The sequence below is a fragment of the Amphiura filiformis genome, chromosome 18 (genome assembly GCF_039555335.1).
Source record: "Amphiura filiformis chromosome 18, Afil_fr2py, whole genome shotgun sequence".
NCBI lineage: Eukaryota > Metazoa > Echinodermata > Ophiuroidea > Amphilepidida > Amphiuridae > Amphiura > Amphiura filiformis.
The window spans coordinates 6,236,573-6,260,264 of record NC_092645.1 but is presented as its reverse complement, the minus strand read 5'-3'; the positions used below and the strand labels follow the sequence as shown (position 1 = coordinate 6,260,264).

General features: G+C 36.6%; 1 protein-coding gene across 13 annotated transcripts in view; it reads right to left on the bottom strand.

Annotated features, from left to right (window-relative positions):
* Positions 1–6,031, bottom strand: part of LOC140139799 (protein 4.1-like) — a 228,181-nt gene extending 222,150 nt beyond the window's left edge. For 9 of the 13 annotated variants that reach the window (XM_072161510.1, XM_072161512.1, XM_072161518.1 and 6 more), the window contains exon 1: positions 5,895–6,031. The gene's annotated coding sequence lies outside the window, so the exon portion shown is untranslated. The remainder of the gene's footprint in view (positions 1–5,894) is intronic. The other 4 variants (XM_072161520.1, XM_072161522.1, XM_072161523.1 and 1 more) reach the window with 1 other exon arrangement.
* Between the last annotated feature and the right edge of the window lie 17,661 nt (positions 6,032–23,692).

Below are 23,692 nucleotides of genomic sequence, written 5' to 3'. Positions count from 1 at the left end.
TTACCTAAATTCCTTTCAGGATATTCTGATTTCACTAAATTTATAATGTGTACGAATGTGCTCCATACAAACTCAAAAGTATGAATGCAAGGTGTTACTGCTGACAATAAAAACATTGTTGCAAAGTCATTAAAAACAGGTATGTGCTACAGACGTTCTTTCCCCGAAACGTGATACAAGCCAGTAACGCAGTCTGGGGACGATATACATGTTTGTTATTTTACTTGGCAGGGTCAGAATTTCGACGAGAATCCGCGAATCGATTCTCGCAAAGATTCTCGTAAACAGATTTACGCAGAAGTTGATTTGCAATCTAATCAAATGATTCCCACAAATATATTATTCTGCAAGAATCGAGATTCTGTAAAACGAAATTCTGACCCTGCTTGGCCTAAACATGCAATTGACTGTAACAGTGGATTTTGGAACCGAGGGGGCACAACTTGTAAATGTACCGACGGAAATATTTTTTACCGACGGATGTTGTGATTTGTTGACCCACAAATTTTTTGCATGGTTTGAAAAAGTGAAGAGCAAAAAAAAAAAAAGAAGAAGAATAGGCGCTACTATAAATATAAAAACACATACTTTTTATGTATAATTCACAATTTTTCATCATTTTTTTACAATTCTACCCTTTTTTCTGTCACCCTGCCTGGTTGAAAAATAGTCTTGTTAAAACCCAATTTTTTTTTCACCAACGCCGACGGCAACGCCTTCCGTCTTAACCGCGTCTACCGACGCCGCCTTACATGAACCGACGGCCATGACGAGCGGGGGCACCGGCCCCCCTGGCCCCCCACTGGCTACGCCACTGGACTGTAACCATTACCAATACAATACCATATACATCAGTGTTTACTCTCTCTGGAAATTGGGTGCGCCAAATGAAACATTTTCTTCTCAAATTGGCCCAATTTTGGCCCAGTAATTCCCCAAATTCACTAATTGTAATACAGCATTACAAATTTTTGTGAGACAAAAATTATTTTCACTGGGCCAAAAATGAGACATACGGCCTCTGAGTAAACACTGATATACATGCATAGAAATCTGAATAGCATGATAGTCTAGGCCATAGTAGACAGTGAATGCGAGACGTCTCACCCCGAAACACATTCGCCCCAAAAAGGTTCACCCAATACACAATACATACCACGACCAGTTCGCCCCAATACTGCGTACATACCACGACCAGTTCGCCCCAATTGACTCACTGTGTAACGTTGCCGTAGTGTGCATGCGACCAATGCCAATCAATACGATCAATCATAACAGTTCCGTCAAGAGATCATTGCCCGGGATCATTGTCCTCGTCGTGAAACTCGCTTTTTAGTGCTTTTCTCGCTAATTTTCTGCCGGGAAATAGGCCACTTCGTACCTCTTCCCCGACCTCTTCACTTCCGCCCATTCAATTACACATACGTGCAATCAGCCTACACTCCCGTTATTGACTGTGTTTCCTGATCGATCGCTTGAAGCCCGGCGTGTATTATTAATTTTAAATTTAATGTAGGCCTAGTATAAGCAAATGGTATGCTGACGGACTGAAGATTGGTACTCATAACAAAACCATAATGCATGATGATACGCCCGTGTTGCAAAATAAATTTCTGATGTCACTACTACAGGGCACTACTATTAGCTTAGGTCTATATTTTCATTAACAATAATTAATTTAATACATGTGTATGTCTGAAATGTAGGTCTTGATATGTATTTTTTATGTTAAATCCTTACTTTATTTTAAATATACATTATTTTAAATAACAGGTAGGCCTACCGTATATTTTCACCTGAGACGAATATAGGTATATTCGTCTCATGTGTTCTTATTTTACAAATTATGTTAACTTTTTACAATTTACTTAGTAGTGTTAAACATGTAAATTATATAAAAGAAAATAAAAACAACAAAAAACTCCTGCGAGTTTTGTGTATTTTTATTTTACCGACTCAAACTCAGTTAAAATAAGTTTGAGATACGTTCAAAACTTTCAGTCCTATAAACATATTAAATCAGAGAAGATCTTCTTTGACATAATGAAACTATTAAATGGACTGAAAAAATATTTGGCATTTTTTTAAAAAGATGTCTTGTGGGTTCCGTGCTGTGCACTGACTTTCGCCCCCTTTTTGCACCGCGTGTTAGCGGCGGATACTTGCTGCCACTTTCACGAAAACGCCGGGTGTGATATGTGTTCAATCAATGGTACCGGGACCAAAGCACGCAAAAGTCCCAGAACACACGGACGGCGTACCTTGCTAGACAAGTCCCGGGCCCGCGGCCGTGTGCCTTACACACTGATGTACGATCGATTGCTTGATAAGTAGGCCTAGTATGCTCTCAATTTGATTTATGAACCCGGGGGATTACGGGCCGTGTTTTGTGTTTGCGACGGAGTGCATGTATCGGGAGGCAGTGCCGCGAAAAAGAAAAATGCAATGATTTTGTTTGCAAAACTGGTTAAAACCATCGGTAAAATTTTAATTTGGTTATTCTTTGCCAAATATTATTTTAGTAACAACTGTCAGGAAAGTTTTCTGGTCATTCTAAACTGTGATGTTCTAAAATAATCAAAGATATTAATCTTATAACAATTTTTAAATATTAGTCTCAGATAATTATTCATCCTCATATAGCTTGATATGCGCGTTACAACTCTCTACAATAACTTATTATATATATCTTTAAGCGAAATGCTATTCATTTAATTACATAATTTTATATTTTTTATAATGTTTCAGATACATTTATAATGTACATATGTATTCTTCCCGGGCGTTCTTACATATAATTTTGATAATTGTAATTGACAGTTATCATGATCCATTTTGTTCTTAATTTCTGCGACTTGCCTGTCAATCACGGACTAATTATGATTGATGTAAACACCACGGCCCATTTTACACTGTGTCCTAATCCTCTCAATATGCCAACAATTTTAAAGCGGGACGTTTTAACTCGATGTCAACTATACAAATGTCGGCCTATATTATTTATCGTTTTCATACGCTAAATAAGCTGGCATAATTATTCCTGGAATATCATGATTATATATAAATCCTCTTTCCTTGCTCACAGGGATAGGTGTGATATAGGCGGGAGGTGAAGTACTTTTGAAAACTTTTGAGCATAGCATCTTTTCAGCAACTTTTGAAAAAAATGTTAAGCAATTTTGCGAAACTTTGAATAACTTTATACTATTTTGACAATTTTTGACCACTTTGGGCAACTTCCCTGTGACATCTATTTATTTTTGGTAACAAAGGACCACCAGTATAACTTCCAAATCTGGGTGCTTGATATACCTAGATTGGAAGACGGGTGTTTACCCAGGGTAGCTCCAATCCCGGGCTCCAATACCGTACAAACATAATGAATTTGACCGACTCCAATGTAAGCTAGGACTTGGACATGTTTAAAGATTTACATATCGCCACTTTTTCAAATTTTTTAAGTTAAAACATTGAAGAAAAGGCATGTTTTCAGAAAATAAATAAATTGAATATCTTTCGTGTGAAATGAGGTTTTGTATAAGAAACGTAAAATCAAAGTAAATAATATAAATATATATTATTGTCTTTCTCGTGTACCCACGAACAAACAAAGTTTAAAAACAAATTTAAAAATATGCACAATATATTGTATTACTATTAGGCCTATTATTACGTTGTAAAAAAGAGACGCTTTTGTATTTGTGTTGCGTATTATGTTGCTATGTTAAATTTTAAAAAGCGGTTGAAAAGTATTTTGTAAAACGATCGCTCCCACTTGGGTTGATTTTTAATGCTATGTATTAAAATCTACATTACCAGTCGTTCTCCATGGACCCGAGGAGGGTCTATATAAACGGGTCTACATGTAAGTCAGCTTAGCTAAATCTCGGGGCTGAATCACATGGGTTTCTAAACATATTCATAGCATAACATGTTCACCAGCCAAAGTGTTACAAAATACTCAACGTTTTGGTAACAATCTTATTTAAAAACAGCACTGCATACTGAAAATACAAATTGTATTAGTTACGACCAATGGATTGTAAAAATTGATAATAATGATAGTATTGTTATCATGTGAAAATAATAATAATACTATAATTTTTACTGCAATAATATTAATAATAATAATAATTATTATATTGTTAGGTATATTATTTTTTTATAATAAAGGCCTACAACAAAGACTGCTTTCTGTCTTTTTGGATGTTAATGTAGGCCTATGTTTATAAAAAATAATAACAATAATAAGACATTAATTTTTGTAAAAACCAATCAAACCAATTTTTGGATCTGTGTATATCCATAAAGGGCGAAGTACAAGGTGTCCCATAAAAAGGTTACATGTAGAAAATGAACCGCATTTGGTGATGGTACAACAAAACAATGTCATTTTTTCAGATACTATTTATTCATCCTTCTTGTAACCGTTTGTCAAGTTTCAATTCTGTATTTTAAAAGCAACTTAACTTATGAGCGCAAAATGACAGGGGTGTCAAGAGTGGCTAACCATCAAAATATCGCACAACGAAAGTTGAACACACGCAAACCTTTGCTTTAGGATTTTTGTAATTACTTTTTATGTTTCTCTTATTTATTATCAAAAGAAACTTAATGATAAATTAAATGTTGTACACTGAAAATAATAAATCATTTTTAAAGCTTCATGACTCATGAACTTTTTATTTTTTTGTATTGTTTTTAAATAATTAACTGCAGTTCATTTATTCAACCTCATAACAGGATCATACTTAAACATTTTATGATGAATGAACAGACGTTCATTAAATATTGAAAAAAACCTAAAATTACTCATGCCTAATTTGCATAATAAAATCATAAATACATAATTAGCTGTAATTACCTAATTTGCATAATTAATTACTTTTTGTGTATTTTTGTTATCAATTGAAAGAACTTTGCATACATATGTGTGCAAAAAACCCGCACCTTTATATCATGTACGGTTTTCTATTGGCATCAATTTTGCATATTAATTAGCTGAACTTAGTCATTTTTTGAGATTTAATTTGTCTGCAGATTGGCGAAATTGCTAAAATAGTATATTTGGTTAATTTATTATAATTATTCAATGATAGATTTTTTAATTTTGTTTTCTGTAACGAAGTCAGGAAAGATAGGCATTTAACATGTGATATTTATATTAACGCTGCTTTTTCAAGCAAGCGTCCAAATATACCTTCAAAATCTCGAAATGTGCCAATTTTGTCATTACAGCCATTTGTGGCAGGATTTCATTCCATCTACGAGCATCTTTAAATTGACACTACGTCACAATGCATTGACCGATTTCAATTCTGTTAAGCTCAATAATGTAGGAACATTAAATAACGTGTTTCTGCTGCGATTATTTTTTAGGTGATATGCCTACTTATAATTTATAAGCACACTAAAAAGTCTAACATCCATGCACTCAAGAGGTGACACGCTGAATAATAATGTAGATATTTATATAGCGCTTTATGCCGTAAACAGCCTCAAAGCGCAATAGCAATGGGAGGTCGTATTGATTATAATACATGAATATAGGCCCTAAATGCAAACAATTGGAAGTTGTATTGATTGGCCGTATGATCGTCCGCATGTACTGCATTCACGGCACTTTACAGTTTACACAGTGAGTCAATTGGGGCGAACTTGTCGTGGTATGTACGTGTATTGGGGCGAACTTGTCGTGGTATGTACGTGTATTGGGGCGAACTGGTAGTGGTATGTACTGGTGTGGGGCGAAACGTCCTGACACCGTAGACAGTCCATACCGCGTACCGCGATACCAGTGGCAGTGATACCGTGAAATCAAAACAACAACTTCAAACCCCGCTATTTTCACAACCAAAAATCGTACTACGTTAAAATTCACGGACAATACTCACCTTTTACACAACTATCAAATATCCACGATGGAACAAGTAACTTGCACAAATTCCAAAGATATCCTACCAAAAAGGCCCAGGGCTCGAAGATACTTCTTGCCGGGATTCCAAGATGGAGGATCAGGAAAGGTCACAGAAAGTGAACTTTGACACTTGACCTGTTTTTGATGATTTTAGCGAGTTCAAAATCACTATGAGTGTATCAGGTAGCTATTTGGTTACAGATGGCGCTATATCAATTGTAATAATTGCCCAGGCCCTGTAATTACCTATTTACCAGAACCCTAATTATTTATTGCAACATGTCTGGGTCTACTGATTTATATCAGTGATCTGCAGACTTGTCATGACTCGAGACTCGACTTTTCAAAAATGGAAGGACTCGACTCGGATCTTGAAATTTCGGACCCGAGCTACCGTAAAATGGGGTAACTTTGGGCACTTTTCAGAGTTTTTAAACTACTGCTTCCAAACAAAACCAATTATATTTCTAATTAACCCTTTTTTATGACATTAGGGTTCCTTCTACACCTTGAAGTTGAAAAATATTTTTTAATAATTTTGGAAGGGTGCCCTAAGGGTTAAAAATAGCCTGACCAAAGTTACCCCCCCACTTGGGGCAACTTTGGTCAGAGTATTACATCCCATGAAGAAAAAAAATCAAAAAAATTGATCTTCGCTGTATATGGGCAAGTTGTTGTTTTTTGTGACATCTGACCCCTTGCAAAATTAACCAATCACACATCCTTGCTCACAATTATCGATTTTATTTTTTCTTTATAAAATGTAAAAAAATGCTCATTCTTGGTCAAAAATCCCGAATAGTTCGTAAATTTCGAGGAAATTGGACATGAGCGACTATTATTTCTTCCAAATATATTTCTTAACAAATTGACACCAAATATGACTAAAAACAATATTACTGAACGAAAATATGACCATTTGAAAAAATATATTTGACCGACCAAAGTTACCCCGCTGACCGAAGTTACCCCATTTTACGGTATTGCTACGCCCAGGCTCGACTTGACCAACAACTGTGGTTGTAATTTAACCTCTGGCTGTTATCCAGCCAGAGATTAACTGAGTGTTTGAGACTCCTACTACTAGGCTAATATAAATAAACCCTAACCAAAATAACCAAGCTAACTGCTTGCTGACCGGGACTAGGCCTACTACTATCATTCGGGCCTAAACGATGCACTGGCTGCATCTCTACTGTCTACTGTCTACTGTCTACTGCTGATAGCAATGTAACACAGACTGCTATTAATATGAATACTACTGACAACACTGACCATGCTGACTGCTATATCTACTACTGCATGTTAGCAATAAACACAGACTGATATACTACTCCCCATTGAAGAATACGGCACTATTTTTATTTTATTATTTTTTTTTTTATTAAAAAAATATTATCCTGTTTTGCCAAATGAAACATAGAGTCCTAATCCTTAAAAAAAATACGAAAAACGCCCTAAAAATCCATGTTTTTTGGCCCTTATTTCCAAATTGACCAAAACATTAAAATTTTACTTCTAGGCCTATTGCCAGTTAGGACTAAATAAGCTTAAATAACGGATTAGGACTTAGGCCTAGCTATGTTTCATTTGGCAAAACAGGATAATATTTTTAAATCCAAATTAACATGATTAATGGGACTAAAAAGAAAAAGACAGCTTGTGGTAGGTTACCATCATGACCATGGTTACCTTCTGCAAAATTTGGCGATTAGGCCTACTTATGTAGGTCTACTAATGTACTAATGTTCTAATACACCACTTAAAATTACGCTATATAGCATATGCATGTGCACCATATTTAATTTGTGCTATCTACTGAAGATAGCATGGAGTTTTGGAATTAAATCTAATAGGGCCTACTGGATGGAACTTACCTTTGCAACTTTTGCGATGTTGTGTCTGGAACCATCGGACTTTAATTCCAAAACTCTGTTTGAAACTACTGGATGACTAAGAATATTCACTCATAGCACCGTATGGCGTATGCACCATGATGTTCACATGCACAGGATCATTATAACAAGCCTGGTCAAAGTCGCTTGGAAAGAGAGATGAATATAGTATAGTACTCCGGCCTGTTTTAAAAGGGCATTTCGTGATCCACAGCCTCATCCCCCCACTTTTTTCAAAAACAGTTGAGATTTTTATACCACTGGAAACCTCTGGCTACATAATGTTTATGTACAAAAAATTTCTTGCAGATCAATTCGTTTAGCAAAAATATCGTCAAATTTGAATTTCGTTCTGGTATACCAGAACGAAATTACAACAGTGGCCTATGGAGCAGTGTAATACATAATCGTGCATAACTCGCAAACGTAAAACCGGAATCAATTAACTCAAATTTGGGGAATAAGCTTTTTTAGTGGATATCTACTGGAAAATGTTATAAAAAGAGGATGCTAGGATCACGAAATCCTCCTTTAACACAGGTTCGTCCCGTTTTACCCTTTATAGCCTACTTTAGCTTACTTTTACTTTACCATATTAAAATATTGTGATATTTACCGGTGATAGCATTGTGCACTTTGTTTAATTTGTGCTATCTACTGAAGATAGCATTAGGCCTATGCATCATATTCAAATGGTCTTAGCAACTAATGCACGGTTTTTAAATTGTGATATCCCCTGAAGATAGCACCGCCCACCATATTAAATTGTCATATTAACCGACGCGACGGTAGCATGCACCATATTAAAATTGTGCTATCTACTGAAGATAGCATTATGCACCATTATTAGAATTGTGTTATCTACTGAAGATAACATCCCACCATACTAAGATGGCGCTATGCACCATATTCACGTTGTGCTATAAGATCACACTATCACCATTTTAAAATTATGTTATATCCTTTATTAATATATCCTCGTTCATTAATTGGTTAAACGGGTATCATGTGACCAAAAATAGTTTTGCTATTTTGCAAAGCAGTCAAAAAGCCGACTCAAAGTACTATTTCCCCGGGATATATTTTTTGTTATATACCTCATATACACGAATCCGACGGTAGCTGTTTCTACTCCTCAACCGTGGGTGGCGATGTTGCGTCCGCCATTGCCGGGGGCCATTTCGCGCTTGATTCAAGTTCACGTGTACGCTGTATGTTCACTTTTTATCTGTTTTAAGCTATTTTAATCAGGTTAATAGGCCTACTACAATTTTTTCATGATTAGGTCTACCTTATTTTGAGGAGCTGTGGTCGGAACATTTTTGAGCATTTAGACCTACAATTATATTGATGCTCAACTTTAGGGTTAAATACCAATAATAGGCCTGGGCGATACATTGAAATACGATGAGTAACTATTTGATGCAGTCAATCATAAGAAATAAAATCTGTTTCTATCTATTCTGAATAAAATAATTTTGCTCCAACAACCACCCCCACATGATCTACGGTACCATTTCCTAACAATAGTAACCGAAATGATGGTAACCTGAGCTTTATTCCTTTTTATTTGAAACCAATCCTCTTACATCCCATGCAAACGATTTTACACCTCTCCCATTGCAATAAATATGCTTTACATTTCCAAATTTTTCCTTGCTGCTAATATTACATTATTGTTTTAAAGAAAAAAAATATCCAAACGGTTACATTGCAGCACATTACATCAAAGCTCCATCGGGCGCCCCATTCCTTTTTTAAAGGAATTTTTTTAGTGCCTTACCAGTCTTTTTTTCTCATTTGACTGTGTTTGACTCTCCATAATACTTTATCACGGATATGGTTTTTCACACCTGTCCTAACCCACTCAAGCCTCCACTGTTATTTAGATTTCTTTTATGTTCTGCTGCTTGATCAATGTTTGAATCAATGCAGCTTTTTATCCCTTGCTTTTTATGATTAGAGCTGGTCTTCACTATATTGAGACATGGATTGAGAGCAGGTCGCTAATTTTATTGCTTGAAATAGAAAAGTTGCGTCTTTTCGAAACGTCGGGTTTTTTTAAACTTTGTTTATACATTTTATGTTATTCCACATTGGATCTTGTGTCATATTTTCCCATTGCTAGTGTGTCTTTCAGCGTATAGTGGGAGCAGATGTGCGGTAGGCAGATGCGGTATAATTTCTATCTGGTCAGAAATTATCCGAAAACTTGCTGACACTAGCCATATTTGTACGGTACCGCACATCAATATCCTTCTCAACCGATGGATATTGGGGCGAGATCATGCACTAAACACAGGAGGGTAATTGTTCGCTTCACCCGAAGTAGCACCTAGTAGCAGCTTCTTCATGATGCGTAGGATATTGGACATTCGAAACACTTCTCCCCCAAGAGTTATCAAAATAGCAGCTACAATCCCATGATCGCCGCCATGATCATACTGTTGAACTTGGCTGTTCATTTATAGCTCGCGCCAATATATTTACACATTCCCCATGTGACCTCGGGGTCATTGCAAATGTACGATAATGTAAATGCTAGTTGGTATACAAAATGTATTATAAACACGCTGATTGTTGTATCCTTTTGGCGCCATCCTTTGGTTCCCTGCTGGTCAGTTGGAACATATTTCCCTTTTTTTATTTGGATTAAAGAGCAATATAGCAACATGATGGAAATATGTGACTTCATTTGCATAATTGCAGTTCTAACAAACCTATGAAACCGTAGACTTGGTGACGAAAAAGCGAGCATAAGCCAGCTGGGACCGAAACTGTAACAAGACTAGTGTAGCGTAGCCTGTGTTACTAGCTACGATTGTGTAAAAGCGCCCCTATAATAATGACTCGGGGGAGGAAAAAAATCACAAATCATTCGGACTTTGATTTCCTTAATAATGAGTTGTGATTGCTAGGGGACGTTTTACAGCCAAGAACCCTAAACCTGGCCACCTTTCTTACTCGTCAACAGAGGAAAGGCTTACACTTTAGCACCACATTTAAAGTTCTAATCACAACTTGCTTATATATTCACCAAAAAGTACGAATATATAATCCGTGGTGTCAACACGAAAAGTAAATTTTAAACTCAAAGTAGGGTAGTATCACCTTAAAGTGACTAAAAATAAGATACTGTCGATGAAAAATGTTTCCGCCCTCTATTCGTGTCGAACGAGCTCGACAACAGAGGGGTACTTCTAGGAGTGCATGATTTCACTTAAAACTAAATGGAGAACAGCACGTTCTGAATGCTGATTGGTCACACCCACTTTACTCCCCCCTTTGTGCTTGTTTTATACTCCAGTATTTAGCGACGAGCGATAAACACGTACTAATGAGCATGAATGTTTCTTTGTCCACCTGAAAGTACGATCAATCTCACTGGATCAAACTATATAGACTTTCACAAGTTCTTAGGATTGGAATAATATATTATGGAATAAGTTATCGAATTCCTATAAACTATCACAGTTCATTGAGCCATTCATGAGATTTCATGCATGTATGATGTAAACCTACAATAAGTAAACAAAAATATGGTCTATAAAGATAGCAGTGTATAGAATAATAATCATATTCGACTTTTGCTGTGCTCGGGATGCTATATCTGAAATTACAGACTCACATTAACTACACTTTTGACATTTTCTTGATGTATCCGGACTATTTCAGAGACCCACCAGTTTGCCAAGTTCAATCTGAGGTAATTTTCGTAAAAAATCACATGTTTATCGGCGCAGAGTCATCTAGGGCTGGTGTTTTTTAAACTCCATTAAAATGCCCAGGTGTGATTGAACTGTCATTAGACCATCATTACCCGGGGAAAATCCAAGCACCTAGCAACGATTGTTGCAAAGGGCGAAAGGATTCAAAGTTTGATTACTTATGCAGCATTGGTTATTTTAGTGATTTGATTTCAAAAAGAGTCATTATAAAAGGTTCAACTGGGATTCGAGTTGACAAAATTGCCCTTAATATTTTGTGTCAAATTGGAGGGGATTGTTAATGTCTGTACTCGTGAATATTTCACATTGTAGAGGGTATGCAATACAACGACACTCATGACACTCAGTCATCTTCATATTAAAATAAAATTGTCCTTTAGGAGGCCCACATGGTGAATGTCCTATGATAATACAATAAAACAGTATAGTATGAATGGTTCTGGAATCGATCATTGCACTTGACACCAGCAATTATGGTCAGGCATGGTCATCAAATTCAATTGAATTACAGACGGTCCCTAATTGCATGGTGCGAATCCTGTGGTGCGAATCCGCATACAGCAACACTTTTGTAGTCGGCTTTGCTTGGCTACACAGCAGACCAGACTCGATAATACCAAACTTGCTTTCAAACAGAAGCAAGCTCAGTCACATTCCCCAGTATTGCTATGAATAGTATTGATCTGATCTGAATGAAGTGTGCCATCGATACATTAAAACTATCAAACTAAACACAGCACAAGAAATAAGTCCCCCCTCTCAACATGTCGTCATAAGGCTGAGTTCACATAGAAGTATACGGTATACGGTATTCGCTATACGAAATACGCTCATTCGATCAGGCTGAGTTCATATAGGAGTATACTAGGTGAACTCAGCCTGATCGAATGAGCGTATTTCGTATAGCTAATAGCGAGTATACATTTGTAGGTCAGTTTACCAATTTTCTTCGTCTAATCAAATGCTTGTAACTTTACTTCTTGAGGTCACATTGCATTGAATGAGGTGTCATAATGTGCAGAATTAGATAGTGCATCTATTACAAAAAAATGAATTTACCCACATATGGTTTAGTTTTACAATTAGGACGGTATACGCTGCACTAAAATCGAGCACGCACGATTCCCACTATACTACAATATACGCAGGTATACATGGTATACGGCCTTTTCGAATAGTGCCTTATGTGACCCGGTACTATGAAATTACATTGCCCGATTTAAGCTATACGCGTGCACCTGCAAAACGTGCACCGTATACCCGAATAGTATACTTCTATCTGATCGTAGCCTTATGTGACCCGGTACTATGGAATTGCATTGCTCGATTTAAGCTATACGCGTGCACCTGCAAAACGTGCACCGTATACCCGAATAGTATACTTCTATGTGAACGCAGCCTTACAGTGTAAGGTTTCGTTTTGCACCAATAAAACTAACTTTAAAATAATTATAGGCCTATGACTGTTTACTAAGTGTTGTGTGAAAATGAAAGATGTCTGTGATTTCTCTGAATGAGCTCAAATTGAAGACAAAAACTGCCCTTTTCAAAAGTCACAAAGTAGGCCTACTCTTGTCACAACAGTTGATTCATGGCTTGTTACTAATGGTTGTTACCATGTGGTTTTGTTACTATTTTTAATAAATGGAAAACCATGTGGTTGAGTGCAATTTAAAATCCTCACCAAGTGAACATTTTACTCTTAATGTGTATCGATTCTTGGTCATTCAGCCATGCAAATCCCCTTGGTGCAGAGTTGTAAGATGGCCAGTCCTATTCCTTGTCCCAATACACCTTGCAGTTAACAAGCATAGGCCTATTTTGTGACTTTTGGAAAGGGCAGTTTTTGTCTTCAATTTGGGCTCATTCAGCTACGAAGTGGTGGATATCTTTCATTTTCCCACAACACTTAGTAAACAATCATATAATTATTTCTAAGTTAGTTCTATTGACACAAAGTTTTATTTTACGATGTTATGACGAAATTTTGAGAGGGAGACTTATTTTCTTGTGTTTATTTGGCCAAAATTTATCAATAAAGAAAGTCCCCACTTACTTTCAGTTAATTTAAAGCAATAAAACTGATATGACAGTGTGGATCATTTAGTTCGCTGCGGTATGCCAAACTTGGAATTTCGGTTGATCGAGAAATTAAAGGTATTCGGTATTTGCTTGGTTCTCCTCCTAAATACTCCAAAAAGAGTTTTAACTGGCGGTAGGAGTACCCGATCGACAGCCATTTTGGTATTCAGAAAGCTCGCATTTTACGCATTAGGCCCTACCCGATATTTGTTTTTTTGTTTGTTTGTTTAGTGTGAACTAGCCTCAGAATTCTGGCCATAGTAACCGTTTTTACTTCTACTAAAACATAATGATTTGTAGTAACCACACCAGAAACGATCCTGTTATAAACGTTTTTGCTTCTCATATCAAAACCGATGGAGCAACATATAACTCAAAATTTGAAAACACATTGTTTTAATCGTAGGCCCCAATCTAAGATAAAAGACAGAACCAACATGGGACCACGCCTCTTTTACTCGAAAACTCTCGGATATTAACGTTAGCACAGTATTTTTTGTGGGAGCTGAGAGTACACCAGACAGTATCGAATTACATTCTGAATACGAGGAATTATGTCCTCCTGATATCAAATAATTTTAGATTTTTTGAAATTCGTGATATAATACAAATTCTATGACAAATTATTAAAATTTGATATTAAAAAAAAATGATATTTAACAGTCCCCGAAGTAACTCGAATCTACTGATGTGTATGTAGCTGGGATGAAAGGTCAACATTTTCAATCGATCGTCGGCTTTTCACTGATCCCAGCTACATACACTTTAATTACATATCATTAGATTTATAAAGTTGACTTCGAGGACTGTCATATCAAACATATCAATATTTAATACTTTGCCATAAAATGTGTATTATATCGCGCAAAATCACAATTATTTGATATCAGAAGGACATTCTTCGTATCCCGCTTCGTATTCAGAATACAATTCGATATTGGCGATGATGTGCTCTCATATCCCACAAAAACTGCTGTCCAAACGTTGTGACCAGAGCCCTTATGTTGACTCTGCCAAAATGACCTCTCAATTACACTATTCAAAAGAATATTTCCAAATGAAAACTTTCTATGTTTCTTTATTAGTGGCTCTACGTGTAGCAACTGAGATTATCGCTACATCGATTATTCATCGAATGTATAATAGTGAGAATGCGTTCTCGTATAGATTCTGTATAATAATGTAGTGGCCGTGGACCGTGGTAGGGGCCTACTTGTATCTGACGTGGACCAGTACAATACAGCGCGCTTTTGTGCCATTTTGGCCCGATAATATGGTCCAGGACCATACGGGGAGCACCATGGTCCTGCACCACATGGTATAGGAGCATGTTTGACTTTTCAATTTAAGTACATGTACATCCTAAGGGACCGCTCATTATTAATGTGGGAGGGGGGGGCGGGGAAAATGTAGGGGGGGGTTATGTGATTTTCACTTTGACAAACCGGGGGGTTATGTGATTTTATTTTTCCTGATAGGGGGGTCATGTGAAATGTAATAGTCATTCACTATTTTTTTAATACCAAGAATCCTGGAAGGTCTCGCATTCAGTAACAATATCAACCATACCATACAAAATTGTCTAACTTGACTTATTCGCACAAAATTGTTCCCATTTTGCACCATATGTCACCATTTTAGCTTCAATTGGGCCAAAAAAATGTGCGCTTCGCGCGCATTTGTAGTTATAAACATAGTCAACGGCCAAAATGTGCTGGATTCACTATACCAAGTTCAAGAAATATTTTCTTTTTCCTACCCCATCCCCCCAATGTCAAAAAAGAAATCTACGCCACTGCCACATGCTACACACACCTCTCACTCCTCACCACATGACCACCCCACCTCCACTGAAGCACACACCTATAAATTTTCTCATGAAAAGTAGGCTATAATGGGCATAGGGGTAGATCCCTGGGGATGGGTGGCGGGGTTAAATTCCCCCCTATTTTGCCAGTGGGGTGGTCCATACAATCACATGTGGGTTTCTGACCTAATTAACCTTATATTTGGCAATTTTAGTCACAAAATTGCACATTTTTGTGCGCTTCGCGCGAATTTATTCCACTTTTGCATCATATTTCATCAATTCAGCTTCAAAATGGCTAAAATTTCCTCGCGCTGCGCGGACATTTGTACAAAACCTACACTCATTTTGTTGCCAAAAAGAGCTGGATTCCCTATGACTTCAAGAAATTGTTTCCCACCCCATCACCCCCAATGTCAAAATCCCAATCTCTGTGACTGAATTAATTAATGTTTAAGTTTGCTTGAAGGGGGGGGGGTTATGTGATTTTGTTTGATTCAATAGGGGGGGTTACGTGAAATTGATTATAGGGGGGGTTAGGTATTTTTCACCCATAAAGATCAACATTCCTCCGGCCCCCCCCCCTCCCGCATTAATAATGAGCAGTCCCTAACCAGGACAATATGCATGAGGTGTCACTGAAGTTGGAATAGTAAATGAGTCAATCAATATCACTTCAACTGGGAATTTCTTTTTGTGCTTTATTCACGCATCATGCTTTCTGGAGGCAGATTTAAACTAATGACATTTCGTGAAATCGCCCTATAGGCCGATATGCGCAATTTGATAACGAACTTCAGTAACGGGTTTACAGCTAGCAGCCTGCACAACCAATTCTTTTGTTTGGCAAGGCTCACTCAGTCATTTAATGAGGCAATACAAACGATCGAATTTGGTGTTGAAATGAGCTAAATTTTTAGTTACACCTTTTCGATGTAAAATTAATTTTCTCGGCCAAATGAAAAGCAATCATTTTCATTTTTTCAGTAAATGTCAGGAAAAATTGTAGTGCTTGATACTGTATTTTTTTTCAAATTCTAGTGTTAAACTTAGGCGTGAAATTTAGTCATTTAGTGTAAGATTTTCGATTTTGATAGGCTTAAACTCTGTCCGCGAGCCTTTTTTTTGGATCAACCTTTTAGCTTTTCAAAGTAAGATAGTTCGCTAATGAAGGATTTTTCCCAACTTTCTAACGCACATCACCGTGAGCGATATATCATAGTTTTGTCAGAATTTGCGTTTTCATTTCACTATTTTAACTGCCGGCTGACCATTTTCAAAATCAACGAGTGAAATCTAAGGCTAATACTAGCATTGTGGATCGATATCCCTGGGTTTAATAGGAATACCGGCATGGCTACAGTGTTGCTAGAACTTCAATATAGCAAAGAAATTCCCAGGCCTATAGCGCTCCTACTGATCATGTTTAACCAGAACACTCAAATTTGCTTTCAATGGAAAATTGACCTGGATAAACAACAAAGGAAATATCGACTATTTCTGTTGGTTGCTCTCGAGATAAAAGTACTGAGTTAGACATTTTCGGAGTATGGAGGAAAAAGGTAAAATAAAACGGAAATTCTAACAAAACTATAATATATAGACCCACACGATGTGCTTTACAGAGGTGGGAAATATCTTTCTTTAGCAAACTAGGCCTATATTAGTTTGAGACGCTAAAAAATGAATTCCGTAAAAAGCTCGCGTGCGAACTGAAGGCCTATAAAAATCAAAAATATCACACTAAAAGACACAATTTGATGCTTAATTTTAACACCAGGATTTGTATAAAAAAATGTATATCCAAGCACCAAGTTTTTAACTGACATTACTGAAGAAAAAAAATATATTGCTTTATATTTGACCGAGAAAATTAATTTCATAGCAAAAAGGTGTATCTCTGAATTGTGCTGATTTTAACATGTATCGATCGACTTTCAGCGCGACTAAGCATTTCTAAAGAATCGGTTGTCCAGGCTGCTAACTGTTTAGTGCCACAAATGTCACTTGAAAGTGATTAACATTCAGCATATACATTCTACATAAAAGTATTAACAACTTCGTAGAATTCTGCGAATGGTATAGTGGAGTGGTAGTGAGCTTTGGCAAAATTGCGTTGATCATCATTCAAATATCACAGATATAGGGCCTAGTTCTGTAGTTCTTGAGTTATGTTGTACAGAGGGCTAAAACCACATCACCTTTGTAAAACGTACACAAGTCATTAGGCCTAACAACAACAAGTTTTCAAAATAGGCCTAGATGATTTGTAGACTGAACTTTTGCAAACATCAAGGTGTTATTTTCCAATAATATATTGATTTAGATAATGAATATCGATCTTTTTGGCTGCCTTGACCAATAATACTTAAAAGGGCATTTCGAAATCCACAGCCCCCCCCCCCCCAACACACACACTTGTCTCAAAATAAGTCTTTTTTATACCACTGAAAACCAAACCTCTGGCTACATAATATTTATGTACAAAAGATTTCTTGCAGATTAATTCGTTTAGCAAAAATATCGTCAAATTTGAATTACACTCTGGTGTTCCAGAACGAAACTACAGGGTGTCCCAGAATGATTTGTACCGTGTTTGCAAAAATAACTAAAAATAGAAGACGGGCAGTGTATCTATTTTCGATACCAGCATTATAATGTTGGACATGTCTCCTACCTATTCTGTTAATTTCAGCACACTACCTTTATTTGTTTTGGCGTGGCATGCAATAATGTAAAATCAATGAAAAACGACTCGCATATTTTTGAAAAATGGCACGATACGATTAAATGAAGAACGTGGGATGTTTGGCACAGCATTTCGACGACAACTACTGTTGGGGTTGCGCCTTAAAGCTTGCCGGAAAGCTGCAATGTTCGCCCGAATGTTCACTCTAGTTCTTACAGTCTTACGAGCACCTGAAGCTTCACTCTGCCTGACAGTTCCGTGCTCGTCAAACTTCTTTACCTTATACACTATCGTCTAATGAATCTTCTTTGCATCTAAACATAGCTGCCGGTTTGCCAGTAAGTTTTTGAAAGAAATCTACGCTGTTGTACAGTAAATTGAAGAGCCGTCTTTTCTGTACCACAACCAGTTCGATCTCTGCAAGCATTTCAAATAACATGGACCTCACACCACAATAACTATATTTAAAACTACCGCCAAAGAGAGAATGGGATTAGGCCACAAATCCTTAATTCCATATAATGATTGCTTCGTAACGTCATAAATAATAGATAGATATCGGCTATTTAGTGGAAATATGAACAGGGCACAACTAAAATACCTGCATAACTTTTTCCAAATAACTTTGTGCTGAACGGTTAGTAATGTTACAGATTTTCAAAATAGGTTGCGTTGTCAAAACTTAGAATTCACCATTTTTACGCAATCTTCTATAACTTCTACTAGAAACGTCCAATTTTTAAAATCTAAAAAATCTGAAAAAGCTAAATATATGTAGAACTTAAAATGCAAAACAATATGACCCTTCAACATGCCCTTCATACCTAAAAAATTCCATCTTTCCCGGTACAGATCATTCTGGGACACCCTGTACAACAGTGGCATATTGGTAATACACATAATCATGCATAACTCGCAAACGCAAAATCGGAATCAACTCAAATTTTGGGAATAACCCTTTTTTCGTGGATATCTGTTGAAAATGTCATAAAAGGATCACGAAATACTCATTTAAATTTAATATGAAAATTGAAGGAAAAAATGAACTGATCCCAGAAAGTGAGGAGGGAGGTGAATAAGGGAAATAACCGAAAATGTATTGACTAATTTTAGAAATTTTCAGTGATTTTTGTTCTGAAACTGGGGCCAAAAAAAAGAAAAAGAAAAAGAGAAAAGCCCAGGTTTCACTTCCCTGCAACCCTGGAAACAATTGTTTTGCCTCCATGTACCTTCACCCTGTTAGTGATGAAAACACAACTTGACTTAAGTTTTATCATAGGCTTAGGAACCGGGGGGCTTGGAGAGCTCAGCCCCTCAATAATTTTGGTGCGGGGGGCTGGAATACCTTTCAGGCCCCTCCTCAATAATCCTTGGTGCCTCACCATTTTTTTTTTCAATTTTCATTTTCCCCAATTTTCAGCCCCCCCCCCTCATGTTGACAATCTTCCTAAGCCAATGTTTATGATGGCAAATCAGTGAATAACAGTGCGGAGTACGTGTCGGCTTCAAAAAATTAAATCTCCGATCGTCCCTGAAAAATCGTTAATCGTTTTTCAGTTTATAGCACCTTATGAAAAGATTCAGTAATTCCAGTATAATGAATCCTTTTAAAAGCGTTAGCATCTTAAACATCCCCATCTGACAGGCACAGTTCCTTGGCCCCAATATATTTCTACATTTATATAATGACCTTCCATGTGTTGGGTACAAAACCTCATCCTCCAAGACTTATATTAACTTCTGAGCTGTGGATTTTTGAATATAGGTTATTTAACTCAAATTGCTATCATAGTACATGGAGCTATATGTGGTGATATTTTGTCTTGCTACATTTGTAGTGAAAATGATTAACCTTACACCTGAAATTAGAATTGGGTCCATTTTATTCTATGCCCCCTATTCTTCCCACGAGGGGTCATAATGGAGCCAAAATGTAACTTGTTATATCATGTTGTAAACCGGGGGGGGGGGTCTTCAAAAATATACAGAAATGTGCCACGCAGATTTTCGAATGCTGACTTTCTCTATACCTACTTTTTCCTGTTTCTGCTACCCATCAGTATACCAATGTTTCATCAAAAACACCAAAAGCACCCAACTCTGCCCTAATTAGGCGCTTTTAGGGGCACTTTTGCCCAAATGTGCCCAATTGGGCGCATTGGTCTTCACTAAACCCACCAAAATCGCTGAAAGGGTACCCCAAAACGGGCCGTGGCAAATCCTCGTATACCTTAAACCATGGAGAACTCCTTCGGGGTTGTAATATACCTCAAATTGTTCTCCATTGCTACGAATTTAAAAAAAAGAAGACAATTGTCATTTTGTACTAGGGTGCTTAGTTCAGGAGTTATAGAGCAAATTAGGTCAAATGTTAAATATCTTCTTGTACAGGGGTTAAAGTTACCGTGACAAAATGCACCGATTCAATCGCGTCATGTCTCAAATTACTCCTGTTGACAAACAAGATAGCATAATTTGTTAGAGAAATGCGTAGACTCGGAATCGGATGAAATCATGGGTCAAATGTTAGCCTAAAAATTGTTATGTCTCAAAGCCCACGGCAGTTTAAAAACGAATGCGGAATGAGTTGTTGTTTTTTGTTATAACTAAATTTTGAATTAAGATGTCATTTTCGAGTGCGCAAAAGTACTCGGCATAAAATTGTGGTTGACGTACACAATTGAAGTACAAATATCAATTGTTTTAAACCTAAACAATGCGAGTATCGAATCAAATAATATTTCTTCCAAATTTGTCACAGAATTTCATGATTTTAAGGCAAAAAAATTATTTAAAAAAAGAAATCGGATCATGAATTTCGACCTCTGTGTATGCAAGTTTTGACATAACTCCTGAACTAAGCACCGTAGAAAAATAGTACAATTGACTTTTTATTCCCTGTGATAAGAAAGGCAATTTAAAATATATACGGTATTACAACATGATGGGGCTATTAATTTTTGGCCAAACTGTAACCTTCGACCTCTCGTGGAAACCACAGGGGGCAATAGAAAAAATAGAACCAATAAAATTTTGACCATTTCCGCTTCAAGGATGCCAAAAAACATTGGTTCCACTAATGTAGCAAAATAAAATCCCAAACCCATAGCGCCATGTACTACTAAGAGATCACTGTGCTCATTGTGAACATTGGGGAAAATTGCACTAAACATGGCGGCGGAAGCGGGTGAGGGGGGTTGAGGGATACGCGTCTCCACTATAGATTTAAGACTCATTGTACCGTAATGGTTTTTATTTTTCCCCATGTGCATGACTTTTCATGGAGGTGGAAATATCAAAACTTTCGTTTTTGCCTGTTTAATTTGTCATAACTCAAAAATTGCAATCAATGGAAATGTAAATATGACCATGATGACCAGTGGATTCCTTCAAGATAAATGTACACCGTACTAAAATCGAACTTTAATATTAACTTTTTTCACTTGCATTGGATTCTTAGAACAAAATATATGATTCAGATTCAGCAAACAACAGTGGCATGTAGCGCCAGGGCCGGGGAGGGGCATAGGGGACACGTGCCCTGTGCGCCACCACCTTGACCAAGAAATCATAAACCCAATCATTAAAAGAAAAAAAAATATATGAAAAGATGTTTTTAACAGATTCCGCTGGAGGTATTCATTATTTTCATCGTAAGCCCCAAATGCTGTCTTTAGAAGATAGCAAGCAAAAAACATAAACAAATTCTAATGTTCCAAATAAGCATTGCCTAACACGCGTTGTAGATGATGACTCAGTACGGTAAAACTGCATTGACCGGGCATTAGGCCAAATGAAAACCTATAAAGAAATGTTAGAATGACGAAGCTGACCAAAATTTAAAACCTCACTTATATAGCAGAGATTATCAGGAACAAGAAGGACAAAAATAAGAAACAAAACAAAAAACAAAACAAAAACAAAAACAAATAATAATAATGATTCAGTGCGCAAGAAATCATAAACCCGTCGTAATTGCTATCTTCAGTAGAAAGTCAAAATAATAATCATAAAAAATAAAATCATTAAACATAAAGAAAAAAAGATTCCGCTGGAGGTATTAATTATTTTCTTCGTAGGCCCTAAATGCTGTCTTCAGAAGATAGCAAGCAAAAAACATAAAACAATAATAATGTTCCAGAAAACATTGCCTAACACGCGTTGTAGATGATGGTTCAGTACGGCGCAAACGGCAAAACTTCATTGACCGGGGCTGCGCGCTTAGAAAAAAAAATCGGCATTATATGCAAAGCTATAAAAATGTTAGAATGACGAAGCTGACCAAAATTTAAAACGGCACTTATATAGCAGAGATTATCAGGAACATGAAGGAAAAAAATAAGAAACAAAACAAAAAAACAAAAACAAAACAAGAAATAATAATAATTCAGTGCGCAAGAAATCATAAACCCGTCGTAATTGCTATCTTCAGTAGATAGTCAAAATAATAATCATTAAACAAAGTCATTAAATATAAAGAATTTTTTTTTATGAACAGATAGTTTTAACAGATTCTGCTGGAGGTATTAATTAATTTCTTCATAGGCTCTAAATGCTGTCTTCAGAAGATAGTAAGCAAAAAACATTAAAAAAATAATGTTCCAAATAAACATTGCCTAACACGCGTTGTAGATGATGATTCAGTACGGCGCGAAACGGCAAAACTGCATTGACCGGGGCTGCGCCCTTTAAAAAAATCGGCATTAGGCCAAATGCAAAGCTATAAGAAATGTTAGAATGACGAAGCTGACCAAATTTTAAACCGGCACTTATATAGCAGAGATTATCAGGAACAAGAAGGAAAAAAATAAGAAACAAAATAAAAAACAAAACAAAAAATAATAATGATTCAGTGCGCAAGAAATCATAAACCCGCCGTAAATGCTATCTTCAGTAGATAGTCAAAGAAATAATAACTTTAAAAAATCATTAAACATAAATTTAAAAATTATATGAAAAGATGTTTTTTAACAGATTCCGCTGGAGGTATTAATTATTTTCTTCATAGGCCATAAATGCTGTCTTCAGAAGATAGCAAGCAAAAAACATTAAAAAAATAATAATGTTCCAAAAAACATTGCCTAACATGCATTGTAGATGATGATTCAGTACGGCGAGAAACGGCAAAACTGCATTGACCGGGGCTACTCGCTTAGAGAAAAAAATCGGCATTAGGCCGAATGCAAAGCTATAAAGAAATGTTAGAATTACGAAGCTGACCAAAATTTAAAACGGCACTTATATAGCAGAGATTATCAGGAACATCAAGGAAAAAAAAAAAAAAAATAAAAATAATAAAAATAATAGTGATTCAGTGCGCAAGAAATAATAAACCCGCCGTAAAAGGGACAAAAAAGAGGTAAAAACAGAGAAACACACAGATGCGGAAAGAGGTGAATCTGGAATATAGACTTTTCCGTAGTCCACTTGCCCATTTTGCATACTCTGGCTATTACATTCAGTGGCGTACCGTGGCCGCCCCAACCCCGGGGGCTGAAGAAAATTCAATTTTGCCGCCCCTTCCTCAACAGCCCGAAAAGGTTGACCCAATTTTTTTCTCGGTCGTTTGAAAAA